This window comes from Rhineura floridana, chromosome 9, assembly GCF_030035675.1.
Source record: "Rhineura floridana isolate rRhiFlo1 chromosome 9, rRhiFlo1.hap2, whole genome shotgun sequence".
NCBI classification, from domain to species: domain Eukaryota; kingdom Metazoa; phylum Chordata; class Lepidosauria; order Squamata; family Rhineuridae; genus Rhineura; species Rhineura floridana.
This window is the reverse complement of record NC_084488.1, coordinates 25,547,790-25,563,166: the sequence shown is the minus strand read 5'-3', so window position 1 is coordinate 25,563,166 and position 15,377 is coordinate 25,547,790. Positions and strand designations below refer to the sequence as shown.

Here is a 15,377-nt window from a genome sequence, read left to right as displayed (position 1 = left end):
CTCTGGAAAGGTTCTGTTTTCAAACCTAAAATACATTAAATCTATACTTGAGCATAAGTGGTATAATTTTTGGATATGTTGAGCATTATCCCAGAAATTTAGATTAAATCAATAAAAACTGAAGGGAGAACAGATGGCCAAAAGTATGACTTCAGCAATAACATAATGCCCTCTGTTCTATATAGAATCTCAGTCCATTACAGCTGAACTCTTTGCAGCTTCATGTCCTTGGAAAAAAGGCAGAGTGAGCTGAGTGTGATGTCTAAGTTTCCCTTGTATATTGGTATTTTACTGGAATTCCTGATCTGATGTTTCAGATTATCTCTGTGTCATCTGTTTCCATGATTATATTTGGCGTCTACTTTTTAATCCTTGGATGACTCTCTTGCCCAACAAGACTGTGCCTGTGTGGACCTATTCTAATGCTAAATGTAGTATGGGGAACATTTATTATTTCTACTCCAGAATGGGGAAAGGCTGTATGTAACTCAGTGGTAAAGAGCATGCTTTGCATATAAAAGATCTCAGATCCAGTCTCTGGCATCCCTAGTTAGGGCTGGGAACAATCTTTCTAAACCCCGGAGAGCTGCTGCCAATCAATGGCAATACTAAGCTAGGTGGCTCAATAGTCTGATGTAGTGTAAAGCAGCTGCTACGTCCCTAGGATGCCATAATAGAATAATGTTGAGGAAAAGAATGCCAAACTACTCGCTTTCCCCCCGTTGTATTATCCAGTGCTGTGTTGGGGAATATTATCCAAAGCCGTGGAAGTTGCGGGAACATTGGTGAGCTTGGTCACACCACATGCTAAGCACCTAAGAAAAGCCCTTCTAGTTCAGACCAAAGGCCCATTTAAACCAGCGTGCTGTTTTCCCAGTGGCCAACCAGTAAGCCCACAAGCAGGGATTGAATGCAGCAGCACTCTCCACCCTTGATTCTCAGCAGCTGGTATACAGAGGCATATTGTCTCTGACAGTAGAAGAGCATCGCCATTATGACTAATAGCCATTAAGAGCCTTATCCTCCATGAATCTGTCTAATCCTGTTTACTTGACCTGTGCTACACAGCGGTCCTTGCTCCCTAATTGTGCTGGGGGCAGAACATGCTGTTGGGCCATGGAACCTAATCAGTTGCTCCTAACTGGCTATTTTGTCAGTGGGATGAGGAATGTTAGCACATCAGAGCTCTTTTTTTTTTTAAAGTGGGCACTTGCCTGTGAGTTCCCATTGAAGAAATTGACTATTTAATCACTGAACCTCCCATATTCATTTGGAGTATGAACCTAGAGAGGCATACTGTCTGATGTGCACATCATGATATTCTAACTGATCCTCAGTCACTATGTAGATGGAAATTCTTTTTTTCTGATGCTTCCCTTTACCTCCAAAAGACAAACTTCTCCTTTTATGCATTTAAATTAGTTTAAATAGTGCTATATGAGCTTTTCTGTGCAAAGTTGTTGCCTTGTGCCTACATAGGTCAAAATATAAGGGATTTCATAGCTGAGGTGTAATCGTGATTTGCTGAGGATCTGAGCAAGGGCCTCCCTAAGGCAATCAATTTTCCTTCAACATAAGTATGAAATGAAAGTAAAACTGGCACTCCTACAAGGTGATACATGGTTATCACATTTTATCCTCATAGCAGCCCTGTTTGGCTACTGAGACCCATAGCTAAGTGGGACTTGAAACCAAGGACTCTCTAGTCCATGACTGTCCACTGCTATACCACACTGGCTTTGTATTTATGAACAGGGAGGCACACAGGTGTTAAACCAGGTGTGGAGAACCTGGTGCCATTGAGATGCTGTTGGTGCTTTCACGTATGCAAAGCATATATAGTTATTCTTACAACAACTCTGATCATTCGCCTGCTCTTGCAAATGGGACTGAGACTGAAAGGGAGTAACTTACTGAAGGCTACCTACTGAGTTGATCAAAGAGGCAAGATTTGAACTAAGAGTTTCTGGGTTCTCAACCCAGTTTTTAAGCCACCTATAACACCAATTCTTGGTGTATTAAGAGTTTTTATTCTTTTTATAAACTTCTTAAAACTGCTGAAATGCATAATCCTCTACCAAATATGCTGAGATTTATTTTTCCCTGCTTGGGAAAAAAGCTTGAAAAAGACACCTGCTTTGGGGCCAAGCATCATAAATATGGTAATAACTAGAATGCTATATTTATCATTACGCATTTAGCGTGCGTACCTAGGATTAGCAAAGAGTTGCATGTGTTGGGATCCATGCCACTGGCTTCTCGAGACTCCATTTTGTATCTCACCATGATCCTCTGCCTGTGTTCCTGATCTTGTACTCCTGTTTTGTTTAAATAATTTAAAAAATGTATGTCCTACCATTTAATCAAATTATTTACAAGGCAATTTACATTGGGATGGGTATTAGGGGCACAGTTTCACCCTAGTTCTGCTCCTTCCTACAGGGTTGTATCCAGAGATTAATATTGGGAGACTGTGTTTTGGTTCCATGAGCCTTGCACTCTGGTGTACCGCAGGATACAATCTTGTACCCAATGATGTTTAACTTCTGTATGAAGACACTGGGTGCGGTCATTAGGAGTTTGGTGTCATTAGGAGTATGTTGATGACACATAACTCTACTTCTCCATAATATCTTCATCAGGAGAGGCTGTTTATGAACTGGACCATTGTCTGGATGCAGTGGTGTATTGGATAAGGGCCAATAAGCCCTGGGAAGATGGAGACACTGGGGGTTTGTGGTTCCTGTGTCTGGGTAATTGGCCAGTTGTCTGTTTTGGATGGGGTTGCACTCCCTCTGAAAGAACAGATTTGGAGTTTGGGGGTGTTCCTGGATCCATATTTTTTGCTGGAAGCTCAGGTAACCTCAGTAGCTAGGAGTGCCTTTTATCAGCTATGACTGGTACGTCAACTGCAGCCATTCTTGGACAGATATAGTCTGGCCACAGTGATTCATGCATTGTTAACCTCAAGTCTCGATTATTGCAATGCGCTGTATGTGGGGCTGCCATTGGGCCTGGTCCAGAGGCTCCAGGTAGTGCAAAATGCTGCTGATAGACTGTTGATGGGGTCAGAGTAGCACCAGCACATAACTCTGGTGCTCGAAAGCTTGCACTGGTTGCCAGTATGCTTCTGGCTCAGGTTCAAGGTTCTTGCATTAATTTTTTGTTGTTGTTGTTATGTGCCTTCAAGTCAATTACGACTTATGGTGATCCTATGAATCAGTGTCCTCCGAGAGCATCTGTCATGAACCACCCTGTTCAGATCTTGTAAGTTCAGGTCTGTGGCTTCCTTTATGGAATCAATCCATCTCTTGTTTGGCCTTCCTCTTTTTCTACTCCTTTATGGTTTTCTAGCATTACAATAGAAAAGCGGCCTGCTTTTCGGCATTCTGCTAATACGGCGGCTTTCAATTAGAGTAAAGCCCCACTCATACGGCGCTTGTTCCGCTTTTATGGTGTTTTTCAGGTGTTGGGCACCATTTTATTGACGTTGTGCTTTTTGGCGGGTTTTGCTTTTTGGTGGGGGTCTCGAACGTAACCCCCCATATGAGTGGGGCCCTACTGTATTGTCTTTTTTAGTGAATCATGTCTTCTCATGATGTGTCCAAAGTGTGATAACCTCAGTTTCATCATTTTAGCTTCTAGTGACAGTTCTGGATTAATTCGTTCTAACATCCAATTATTTGTCTTTTTTGCAGTCCAGGGTATGCACAAAGCTCTCCTCCAGCACCACATTTCAAATGAGTTGATTTTTCTCTTATCTGCTTTCTTCACTTTCCAACTTTCACATCCATACATAGAGATCGGGAGTACCATGGTCTGAATGATCCTGACTTTAGTGTTCAGTGATACATGTTTGCATTTGAGGACCTTTTCTGGTTCTCTCATAGCTGACCTCCTCAGTCCTAACCTTCTTCTGTTTTCTTGACTATTGTCTCCATTTTGGTTAATGACTATGCCGAGGTATTGATATAATCCTTGACAAGTTCAATGTCCTCATTGTCAACTTTAAAGTTACATAACTCTTCTGTTGTCATTAGTCTTCTTGACGTTCAGCTGTAGTCCTGCTTTTGTGCTTTCCTCTTGAACTTTCATCAGCCTTCGTTTCAAATCATTACTGGTTTCTGCTAGTAGTATGTTATCGTCTGCATATCTTAAATTATTGATATTTCTCTCTCCAATTTTCACACCTCCTTCATCTTGGTCCAATCCTGCTTTCTGTATGATATGTTCTGCGTACAAACAAATAGAGTGATAAAATACATCCCTGTCTCACACCCTTTCCTATGGGGAACCAATCGGTTTGTCCATACTCTGTCCTTACATTAGCCTCTTGTCCAGAGTATGGATGGCGCATCCGGACAATCAGATGCTGTGGCACCCCCATTTCTTTTAAAGCATTCCATAGTTTTTCATGATCTACACAGTCAAAGGCTTTGCTGTAATCTATAAAGCACAGGGTGATTTTCTTCTGAAATTCCTTGGTCCGTTCCATTATGCAACGTATGTTTGCGATATGATCTCTGGTACCTCTGCGCTTTCTAAATACAGCTTGGACATCTGGCATTTCTCGCTCCATATACGGTAAGAGCCTTTGTTGTAGAATCTTGAGCATGTCTTTACTTGCATGGGATATTAAGGCAATAGTTGGATAATTACTGCATTCCCTGGGATCCCCTTTCTTTGAAATTGGGATGTATATTGAACGCTTCCAGTCTGTGGGCCATTGTTCAGTTTTTCATATTTGTTGACAATTTTTTGTCAAAATTTGGACAGATTCAGTCTCAGTAGCTTGTAGCAACTCTGTTGGTATGCCATCTGTTCCTGTTGATTTGTTTCTTCCAAATATTTTAAGAGCAGCTTTGACCTCACATTCTGAAATTTCTGGTTCTTCATCCTATGGTTCCTCCATGAATGAATCTGTCATCCTGGCATCCCTTTTCTAGAGTTCTTCAGTGTATTGCTTCCATCTTAGTTTTATTTCATCTTTGTCAATCAGTGTGTTCCCCTATTGATTATTCAACATCCCTACTCTTGGTTTAAATTTCCCTTTTCTCTAATCGTTTGGAATAGGGCTCTTGCTCTTCCCTTTTTGTTGTCCTCTTCTATTTCTATACAATAACTACTGTAATAGTTCTCTTTGTCCCTTCGTACTAGTCGCTGTATTGTTGCATTTAGGGTTCTGACCGTGTTTCTATCACCTCTTGCTTTTGGTTTTCTTCTCTCTTTAACCATTTTAAGAGTCTCTTCCGTCATCCATTGAGGTCTTTCTATCTTTTTAACTAGAGGTATTGTCTTTTTGCATTCTTCCCTGATAATGTCTCTGACTTCACTTCATAGTTCTTCTGGTTCTCTGTCAACTAAGCTTAAAGCCTCAAATCTGTTCCTTATTTGATGTTTATATTCTTCTGAGATGTTATTTAAATTGTATTTTGGCATTATGATTGCTTTGTTGTTCTTCTTTAGCTTTACTCTGATTTTCGATACGACCAGTTCATGATCTGTACCGCAATCTGCTCCTGGTCTTGTTTTCGCAGAAAGTATGGAACTTCTCCATCTTCTGCTACCAATTATATAATCAATTTGATTCCTATATTGACCATTTGGTGATGTCCATGTGTACAGTCATCTTTTCGGTTGCTCAAAAAATGTGTTAGCAAGAAACAAGTTATTAGCTTCACAGAATTCAGTAAGTCTTTCTCCTGCTTCATTTCTGTCTCCTAGGCCCCATTTCCCCACAAAGAGGTACAAGATGAATGGAGAGCTATGGTAGGGAAAGGGGCGCATAAGGCGTTAAGGTGGTGGTGGTGACATGAGGCAACATCTGGGTGCCCTGGGGACAAGGGGACAAGGGGTCACTGCCCAACGGCCCCCAGAAAGCTGGAGCCGGCTCTGCTAGAGTCGATTTTTTTTGTGGTCAGGAAATGCCTTTACTCCTTGCTTTGTGTTACCTTGAGGACTTTCCATTTTAAAATGTAAACGCCTTTGCAAAAAAATCTGCTGTATGGTGATAGCCTGGAGAGGGAACTTGTAATAAATTTTAGTCTAAGAACAATCCATTTATTAGTGTATTCTGAGTAAAAGGAACATGAATGAGATTTTGGAAACGCTCCAAAAACAATGTAGATGTTTCCAATTTATGTGTTCTTTATGAAAATACAGAATTTTGGATTCATATTCTAAAGGGAGGAGGATTTGCAACAAAGCACACAAACCCTGAACAGTTGAGACCTAATAACAAAAGAAGGTGACATTCTTTCCCCCATGCTGTTCAGGATCTACATAAAACCACCAGCAGGAGGTCATTTGGAGATTGGAGGCAAGAGGGTAATACCCAGCTCTATTTCTACTTTTGATCTGATTCAAGCGAAGTGGAAGAACTTCTGAACACATGCATGGAGTTGTCCATGGACTAGAGAAGGGTTAATAAGATGTAATGTAATCCAGATAAGACACAGGTACCGTTGGTGGGTGACTTGTTTGATCAGGGTGGCAGTGACCAGCCTGTTCTTGTTGTTTCTAACTTTTGTGGCTCTATTGGCCATGTTCTCATTTAATGGTAAGACAAAGCTTAATAAATCATACATTGTATGAGCTGCATGCTTGTGTGCTCAGCCTGATCCCCTGACAAACGAAGGCAAACAAGTCAGGAAAGTGATAGCTTAGCATTATATCTGAACCTGGGGTCATGGTTTGTTTCTCCCTAACAATCCATAGCTGGTAGCCAGCAACAAACCATGGTTTAAAGCTGGTTAGCGGGTGTAATTTGCTAGGATGAAACAAAGCATAATTCTCGGTATAGACATAATGATAAGCTATTCTCTTCCTGGTTTGTTTGTTCTCTCGTGCCCGGGGAGGAGCAAAGCAGGAGCGATGGGGCTATGTGACCAACTTCTAGCTTGTGCTCAATGTGGTTTATTAAGCCAAGAACCTTGGTTTATTGTTAGCTGTGAACGTGGCCACTTGAAAAGCAGTTTTTATCCCAAACAGCTTTTATTTATCACTTGGTCAAAGCAAGTGTGCTTGAGTTACCCTATATTCCAAATATATTTAGCCTTAAGGTCCCTTATGCATGACAAACTATCTGTAGGATGGTGTGGGTTTTTCTTTTACCTATGTATAGTCTTCAGAGGTGCAAACGTGCTCCTCTGAAATTTCTACACAGGAAAGATTCAGTGTAGTGAAGTGATGGGATGAGGACCTGGAAAATCAGAGTTCAGATCCCTACTCAGCCAAGAAGCTCACTGGGTGTCCCTGGGCCAATCACTGCCTCTCAACCTAACCTACCTCACAGGGTTGTGGTGAAGATAAAATGGAGAGGGAACAGACCCTGTATACCCCCTTGAGCTCCTTGTAGGAAAATTGGGATATAAATACAATGCATAAGTAACAACTATGGGGCACTATATCAGCACACAGTAGTAGTAAGTTTACCACTAATGGTGAAGCACTGCTAATAATTGGAGGCAGTGGTTGTGTACATTTTCCCTTATTCATTCATTCATTGGCGATCACTCATGGCCAAGTAAGATTGTCTTCCAAGATAAGGTCTAACATTGGGTCCGTAAGTGACTGTGGAGGCCAATTCTGGATCCACACAGCCTCCCACAGTGAGGACATAGGTTTCCAGATGGAAGAGGGTCACAATGAGGATTTGTTTGATGTGCCTTCTGCTTAGCTCGTTTGTCCCGTTCACCCTGTATTTATGCTTCTTCGAAGTCCACAACACCTTTGATAATAGCTGACCACGTTCATGGGCCAAGACTTCCCAGTTCTTGATGTTCATGTTACATGTTACATTTTTTTAGATTCACTTTAACAACATCTTTAAACCTCTTTTGCTGTCCACCGACATTCCATTTTCCATCCTTAAGTTGGGAGTAAAGTAGCTGCTTTGGAAGACGGTGATCAGGCATTTGAACACCATGGCCGGTCCAGCAAAGTTGATGTTGAAGGATCATTGTTTCAACACTGGTGGTCTTTGCTTCTTCCAAACTGCTAACATTAGTCCGTCTGTCTTCCCAAGTAATTTGCAGAATTTTCCAGAGGCAGTGTTGCTGGAATCTTTCAAGACGTTGGGAGTGGTGTTTATAAATGGTCCATGTTTCACAGGCATACAGTAAGGTCGGTAGTACAATGGCTTTGTAAATAAGCATTTTGGTCTCCCTGCGAATATCCCGATCCTCAAACACTCTACGCTTCATTCAGGAGAATGCAGCACTCGCAGAACTCAGATGATGTTGAATTTCAGCATCGATGTCAGCTTTTACAGAGAGATGGCTGCCAAGATAGGGAAAGTGATCAACATTCTCCAGCGACACACCATTAAGCTGGATTGATGGTGCTACAGAGAGACTAGTTCTCACCTGTTGATGAAGCACTTTGGTTTTTTTAATATTAAGTGAGAGCCCAAGCTTCTACAAAGACATTTAGGATTGTTTGAAGATCTTTCTCTGAATGTGCGGAGACTACATTATCATTGGCATATTGAAGTTCTATGACAGAGATAGACATTACCTTACTTTTTGCTTTCAGCCTAATGAGATTAAAAAGCTTTCCATCTGTTTGATACATGATTTCCACACCAGTAGGAAGTTTCCCCTCAACAAGGTGTAGAATCATAGCAATGAAGATAGCAAATAAGGTCGGAGCAATGACACACCCCTGTTTTATGCCTGATCCGACTCTGAATGGATACTAATAGCAGAAATGGTATAAAGACCAGGTACAATTTTGGAGGCAGTTGATACATATATAAATGTATGTACATGGATTTAGAGGTATGTAATGGCTACGTCATTGTGCTAAGGTAGCTGTTTCGGGAGAAACTACACACTTAACTGCAAGAAAATGGGTACGCTCCAGAATAAGCCAGTAATTTAGTAGAACATTTAAGCCTTTATAGAATATTTAGGCCTTTATTTGCTTTGGTTGTTAAAGGCATCAGAGGTTTCCTTGTCATTATACAGGGTGGAGCTGAAAACTGTGCAGTTAACAGGCACCACAACTACAGATTGCTTGATTTCTTAGCTCATTATTATTATTTTTTCATAAACAGCCATGCTAGTATTATATATGCACATAAAAGAGCTGAGGAACAGAGGGGCGGGGGAGTGGGGTGGAACTTTTCAAGACTGCAGTGAAATTACCCCTGCATAGTCTTAGGGGGAAAATACATCTGGCTTGCTATTATGATGAAATAAGGGTGTGATCTTGCATTTTTAAACAAATGTAGCAAAGTAATAGCAGGTTTCAGAATGTGAAAAAATTGAAGCCAGATGTTTTTGATTAACCAGAGAAATAAAATTAAACAAAATAGAAAAGGCATGACCAGTTACTCACTGAGACAGCTGCTCTTCACTTGCCTGCCTAAGAAGGATGATGGACGGCTTGCTGAGAGACAGGAACATTCTTCTTCATTTTGTTGCTATTTTCAAAGAGAGTCCGAGCAGGTCATAGGGAACACAGGAAGCTGCCTTATGCTGAGTCAGGCCCATTGGTCCTTCTAGCTCAGTATTGTCTGCACTGACTGGCAGCACCTCTTCAGGATTTCAGGCAGGGTTCTCTCCCAGCCCTACCTGGAGATGCCGGGGTTTGAACCTGGGGCCTTCCACATGCAAGGCAGAGGCTCTCCTACTGAGCTACATCCCTTCCCCTTACTACTTCCTTGAGTTTCTCAGCTGAAGTACTGTATTTTAGCCATGAGTGAAGAGAGGGTGAGCAAACCTAACTGTCTTAATTGCAAAGATAATATTCCTTGAAAGACTTGAACTTGAATTCTGTTGGGAATAAAAGCCACAGCTTCTCCTTAAAGAGTCATTTTCTTTACAACAGTGCCCCTCCCCCATATTTTTATGTTCACTAATTAATAAATGTGCTTCCTTTGAGAGCTCCACTTTGACCTAAAGGCTGATAACATTAAAAAACAAACCTGGATTCTACAAGTGTACCTTTTTAATTCTGTAAGTGTGCATTAAATTGAATTAGACTGCTCTGCGCGTATTATTCTGAGTACATCTTCTGTGATTCTTGATATAGATCACAGACATTAAGGCTGTAATCCTATGCAGTTTCCTGAGAGTGAGTTTCATTGAACTCAGTGGGACTTGCTTCTGAGCAGATATGCAGAGAATTGTGCTAAGGAATTTAACAGCATGATCCTGTGTGTGTCATATTGAGTTCAGTACTTACTCCTAGGTAAGTGTTACAGGATTACAGCCTAAGCCTGCATATCTCTAGTAGCCTGAAAGGTTAGGTTTTGGAATTTCTCTGTCTAATTGGGTAGGCCCCTTGTCCCTTCTGCTTTCTTATCCTGTGACCAAGCCCCTACAGCTGCTGTCTCAGCTGATGCTTCAGAAGACCACCTGGGTTCCATCTTTCTCATCCTCAGCAAAGCCAATGGTATATATTGCTACAGATGTCTTTTAATATTGCTAATATAATAAGGCCCCAAATCTACCCTTCAGCATTATTCTCCAGGTGATTATAATTTGAAAAAGTTGATGATGGAACAGAGAAGGATTCCTTCTTGAATTTGCTTTGTATGAGCCCTTGCATTTTATTAAAGATGAAGTCTCTCTTAACATTACCTTTTTGAGTGTGTGCTTTTGTGCACTTTTGTTTACATAGGTTTTATATAAACATTAATGTACAGGAGGAAAATATCTGCTTTTGATTTAAAAATAGATTTTATTAAGCTGTGATGGTACTTAAAATATTACTAGTTGTAGCTTAGTTAAAGTAATAAATATAGCAAAAAGTAAATGCTTCCAAAACTTTTACAAGGAGCTTGTGAATCACATGCTGGACAGAGATTAAGTAAAGTTTTCATTTGCTAGATGAATATTGATAAAAGCCACTATATTTAACTGTAGATTAATTTAGTACTGAGACTTTGATATCTGTGCCTTCTATGTACTTTAGTTAGATTGGGTTGGATCCAAAGGTTCCCTGCCACAAAGGAAGAGGACTTTGATCCAACCCCTTGTTAACAGAGCAGTTCAGGACTTATATTGTAAATGTTTACTCATATGGTTAGTGTCCATAATGTATTTGAGAAGTGGGTACAAATTCTCTTCATCTATATATTCCCTTAAAAATGCACGTACATACGCCTCGTATACACATTCAGGGTGGTTTCCCCCCCTTGGAACCATTGGGTTGTATTCAACTAAGCCCTACTCAGAGTAGACCCATTGAAATGATGAACCTAAGTTAGTCATGTCTAATTCCAGTGGATCTATTCTGAGTAGGACTAGTATTTATCATCATTGTTTATTTAGTACCTGCCCTTCACCCAGCAGCCCCAGGGCATTTTTAAATGCATCATTAAAAGCAACCCAAAATCGCATCACAAAAAAATGAAAACTGAAGAGTGAAGTTGCTGGATGCAGCTGTATGGGGTGGGAATTCCACAACTTAGGGGCTACCACAAAGAGTGCCTTCTCCCAAGGCCGCCAACCCCTGAGCTTCTGAGAGTGGTGGAACTACCAAAAGGGCCCCCTATGCTGATCTCAACACCCAATGTTTTTTTTAGGGAAAGAGGCTGTCTCTCAGATATTTGGGTCCTAAGTTGTTTAGGGCTTTAAATACTAGCATGAGCACTTTCAGTTGGGCCTGGAAACGAACTGGCAACCAATACCACCCATTTTGTTAACTATGTATTTTAAACATCTTTCCAAGTGAAAGCAAGGACTGTATGCCACTGTCCTCATGCTCAGTTGCAATAGTCTTGGCAGTAATGTGGAAACTCAAACTTTGGAATCCACTTATTCTTTTATGAAGTGTGGCACGTGTTCAGGGGTCCACTGATCCCACTCTTTCCTTGAGTTCTGTGTGCATGAGAAGGGAAGGGTCTTGATGCCCTACTGGGCTTCAGAAGTATTTGGAAGCAGTGAGAAGTTTATCTGCTTTCAAAGTGCCTCTAAAGCCCAGTGTAAGGTAATAGAGGATACCTTGCTAGAATAAATGATGCTAAGCACCAGTGTGGTATAGTGGTCAGTGGACTAGAATCTGGGAGTCCAGGGTTCAAGTTCACATTCAGCCATGAAGCTCACTGGGTGACCTTGGGCTATTCATTGTCTGTCAGGCTAATCTACCTCACAGAGTGGTGGATGGGATAAAATGGAAAGAACCGCATGTATCACCTGGAACTTCTCTGAGGAAAAATGAGATATAAATGAAATAAATAAGAGTGTACTTGAGGACCACTGGTTATGTTGAATTTATCTCTGCTTTATTATCTTGAAGTTAGTCCAGAGGTTGTCTCCTTCCCACCCACCCATTCTTACACTGAGAAGAACCTGTAGCCCCAAACAAACAGCAGTGAGAGATTTGCATTAGTTTAACTTGGGAATTTGAACTGCCGAAGTTGACTTATGAGAAGCATAAGTGATAAAACCAGTGGGAACTGCTAAATGAGTATCTGAAAACCACAATATGGTTATACCTTGAACTATGTAAATGCCACTCTCTCTGAAATAGTTTTCTACTTATTAACCACAATGTTAGTTTATAAGGAAAGGTGAATATACAGCTTGATGTAGGTGTGGATGCCATGTGATTGTTATTTCCCTGTTAATATTATGGCTTTGAAAAACTTGAGTACATTTGTTTTCCTTTAGATGGTACAATTTTTAAAAATACAAAGCACTGACATTTTCAGAGCTTGTATAGATTTAATATCAGTTTAATTTTAATTTTACTAAATCATCCTAGAACTGAATTAACTAGTTAGCTTGCCTTAGGCAAGCCACAGTTCTCTTAAATGTCCTTTACAGATTACATTTTTTAACGACATTCCCTTTCAATTTGAAAGTGTAAATGCAACAGTTGGACCTTTGCAAATTGTATAGTACAGAATTTGCTTCTTAGGGAGCTGTGATTGGCTGCATCTGTTTGTTGGGGTTATACTGCAGTGGATAGATGGGACTTCAGTTTGCCTCTGTGTAGGGTGTGAAATCACCCTTACCTTTCATCTTCAGTAAAGGAATAATATAATACAATGGTGCTGTGAAGTGGGTCAGTAAGTACAATTGTGGTAATATATGTGAAGTGCTTTAAATTAAGTGCTATATATTACTATGACTAGAATGCAAATAAACTGGGATTTCTAAATCTAGCACTGTATAAGATTTTGAAAGCTTTTATACAAAACTTTGACAAGGAGAAGCTGGTGCTCTATTTTACCAGCTAATGTCTGTTCTTACTTTTTTCTCGGCTTAAGGCAAGACTATAATAATGTTTATAGTTGCATTTGAGGGCTAAAGAAAATGTTCTGATAGCTAAATTTTTTGAAAAGAACTTAAAGTAATATATTATAGCTGCCTAAACTGCTTTGGAAATGGTATGTTGATGCCTTCAAAATGCTGTGACAGCCATTGTGCCACTGGCACTCTGAACCAGAACAAATTATGTGGACATAAATCCCATTTATTTCAGTGGAACTTTGTCCCACAAAATGTGCTTAGGAGCATAGTATTTGATACATAAGGTAGCTGGGAAGCCCATATTTAGTTTTTTCCCCCTCCCTCAATAAATAACCGCAATACATCTTGATTACTTTAAAACTGCCAAAAACAAAAAACCTGAAAGCCTAAGGTGGTTCTTTAAATGCCATTAGGAGACAGGCTTTTAAAAAATGTTTTGTAGACTGTGCAAAAGGCTTGTTCTGCTTTAATCTTGTAATGTAATAGGTTGGTATGTGTTTTCCCTTCTGTGGGTGCTATGTTAAGGGAGCACTCTACTGATGCTAGTAATGTTGACTTGAGTGGAATTAGATTGGTATAGAATGATAAATCAGGATGTGGTTTGGCTTCAGTTTTATATGGTCTGCTGTTTTTTAAAAAGACTATAATCCACCAGCATGTCTTAAAGTAGATAGTTAGGATCTCGTAACAGGGGAGATATAACTCATATATGTTGTGATCCTTAGTATGCACTCTTCTTTAAGAATTGAAGTGCCTTGCTTAAGCAGACCAAGATTTGCCTATAAAATATATATTGCAAGATTCCCAGCAGATGCTACAGGAAACTCGCCAGTTGGTTGCATATCTTCCTTTTTGCCTGCCTCCAACTAGGTCAGTAATATTAATCCTTTCTAGATATATGCAATATAACAGTTATCAGCTCAACACTTTTATGTTATCCTGGACATAAGAGTTTGTGCATGTAGAGTGGAAATATATACATACATACATGAACCTCGGTAGTTCATTATCTGGGAATGAGGCAGTAGATTTGGAGAAATCATTTTGCTCACCCCTAAATATCACTGGCAGTTTACCTATGCTTGATACAAAATAGAAATTAGTTACCGAAGAAAGTACATTTTGTAACTTTTAATTACTTAGCAGCATTTGCATGTTATATTGGTAAGGAACAAGGAACATTGCGATTTGCTGTGGATTGTGGAATAATAAAGTTTTTGCTGCATTGTAGTCTAGAAGAATAGTCTTCAGTCTTGTGAGACACAGGCCCATCTTTTTTTAAATTGCTACAACAAATTAGAAAAATACAAAAAAGTTCAGAGAAAATATTACATACAGTACACAGTACAATACAATATACAGTGTAAAAAAACTACAGTATTATAAACATATCAGTGTGTCAGTCATATTAACCTGAAGCTGGTCATTCCAAAACATGTCAGAAATAGACTGTTTCTGATCACTGATTCATGTGTGATCCGACATTTTAGCTATGTCCCACATTCTAGAGTCTTTTTCTAGTAACGAACAATGGCAACTTTAGCAGAGACTAGCAAGCTTGATTATTTTCAAATCCACATCCTCTTCCAATGCATCCAGACAATTTAAGAACAGAGTAAACAGATCTGATAGAACTTTGAAGCCAGTAATTTGCTCGATGTACATTGGCACAATTTGCTCGATGTACATTGGCACAATTTCCCCATATTTCTTAATTTTATTACACTTCTCCAATAAATAAGGCGAAAACCCATGCGTGCTGCCCAGAACCTGTCTTTCACTTCAGCCTGGAAATGGAACCCAGCATATGTCCATCTTTTTTCTCTCTCTTGGGTCACCAAATGCAAAGGAGGCCAGAGCACTTGTACTTTTAATAGTTACAGAGAAGAAAGGTGCAGCTTTCCCCTGCTCTTCACAATACGTTTCAGCTGGCACAGTTCTGTCTTCTATTTCAAGCTTTTTCAATTTCATTTAAGAAAAAGAAAAAGGGGGAAGAGAGAGAAAAACCTTGTCAGTTTACCCTACCGAAACATTTAAACATCTATGCATCCATTTTAGTTTATATATGTATATAGATCAATATATGCCTTCCAAATGTCCAAATACATATCCAGACTAAGTTGGTGTTTATAGAAAGAATGCTTAAATGTAGGCCATCAACCATTGCAT

The 15,377-nt window shown here is 39.9% G+C and overlaps 1 protein-coding gene across 9 annotated transcripts in view; it reads left to right on the top strand.

The window, feature by feature from the left end:
• The window catches only part of APBB2 (amyloid beta precursor protein binding family B member 2), a 250,482-nt gene that overhangs the window by 55,333 nt on the left and 179,772 nt on the right, over positions 1 to 15,377 (top strand). The window contains exon 1 of one of the 9 annotated variants that reach the window (XM_061585496.1): positions 10,319 to 10,401. The exons of 7 other annotated variants lie outside the window; for them this stretch is intronic. The gene's annotated coding sequence lies outside the window, so the exon portion shown is untranslated. Of the gene's footprint in view, positions 1 to 10,318; positions 10,402 to 10,459; positions 10,480 to 15,377 lie in introns of those variants that run through there. One more of the 9 variants, XM_061585497.1, reaches the window with a different exon arrangement.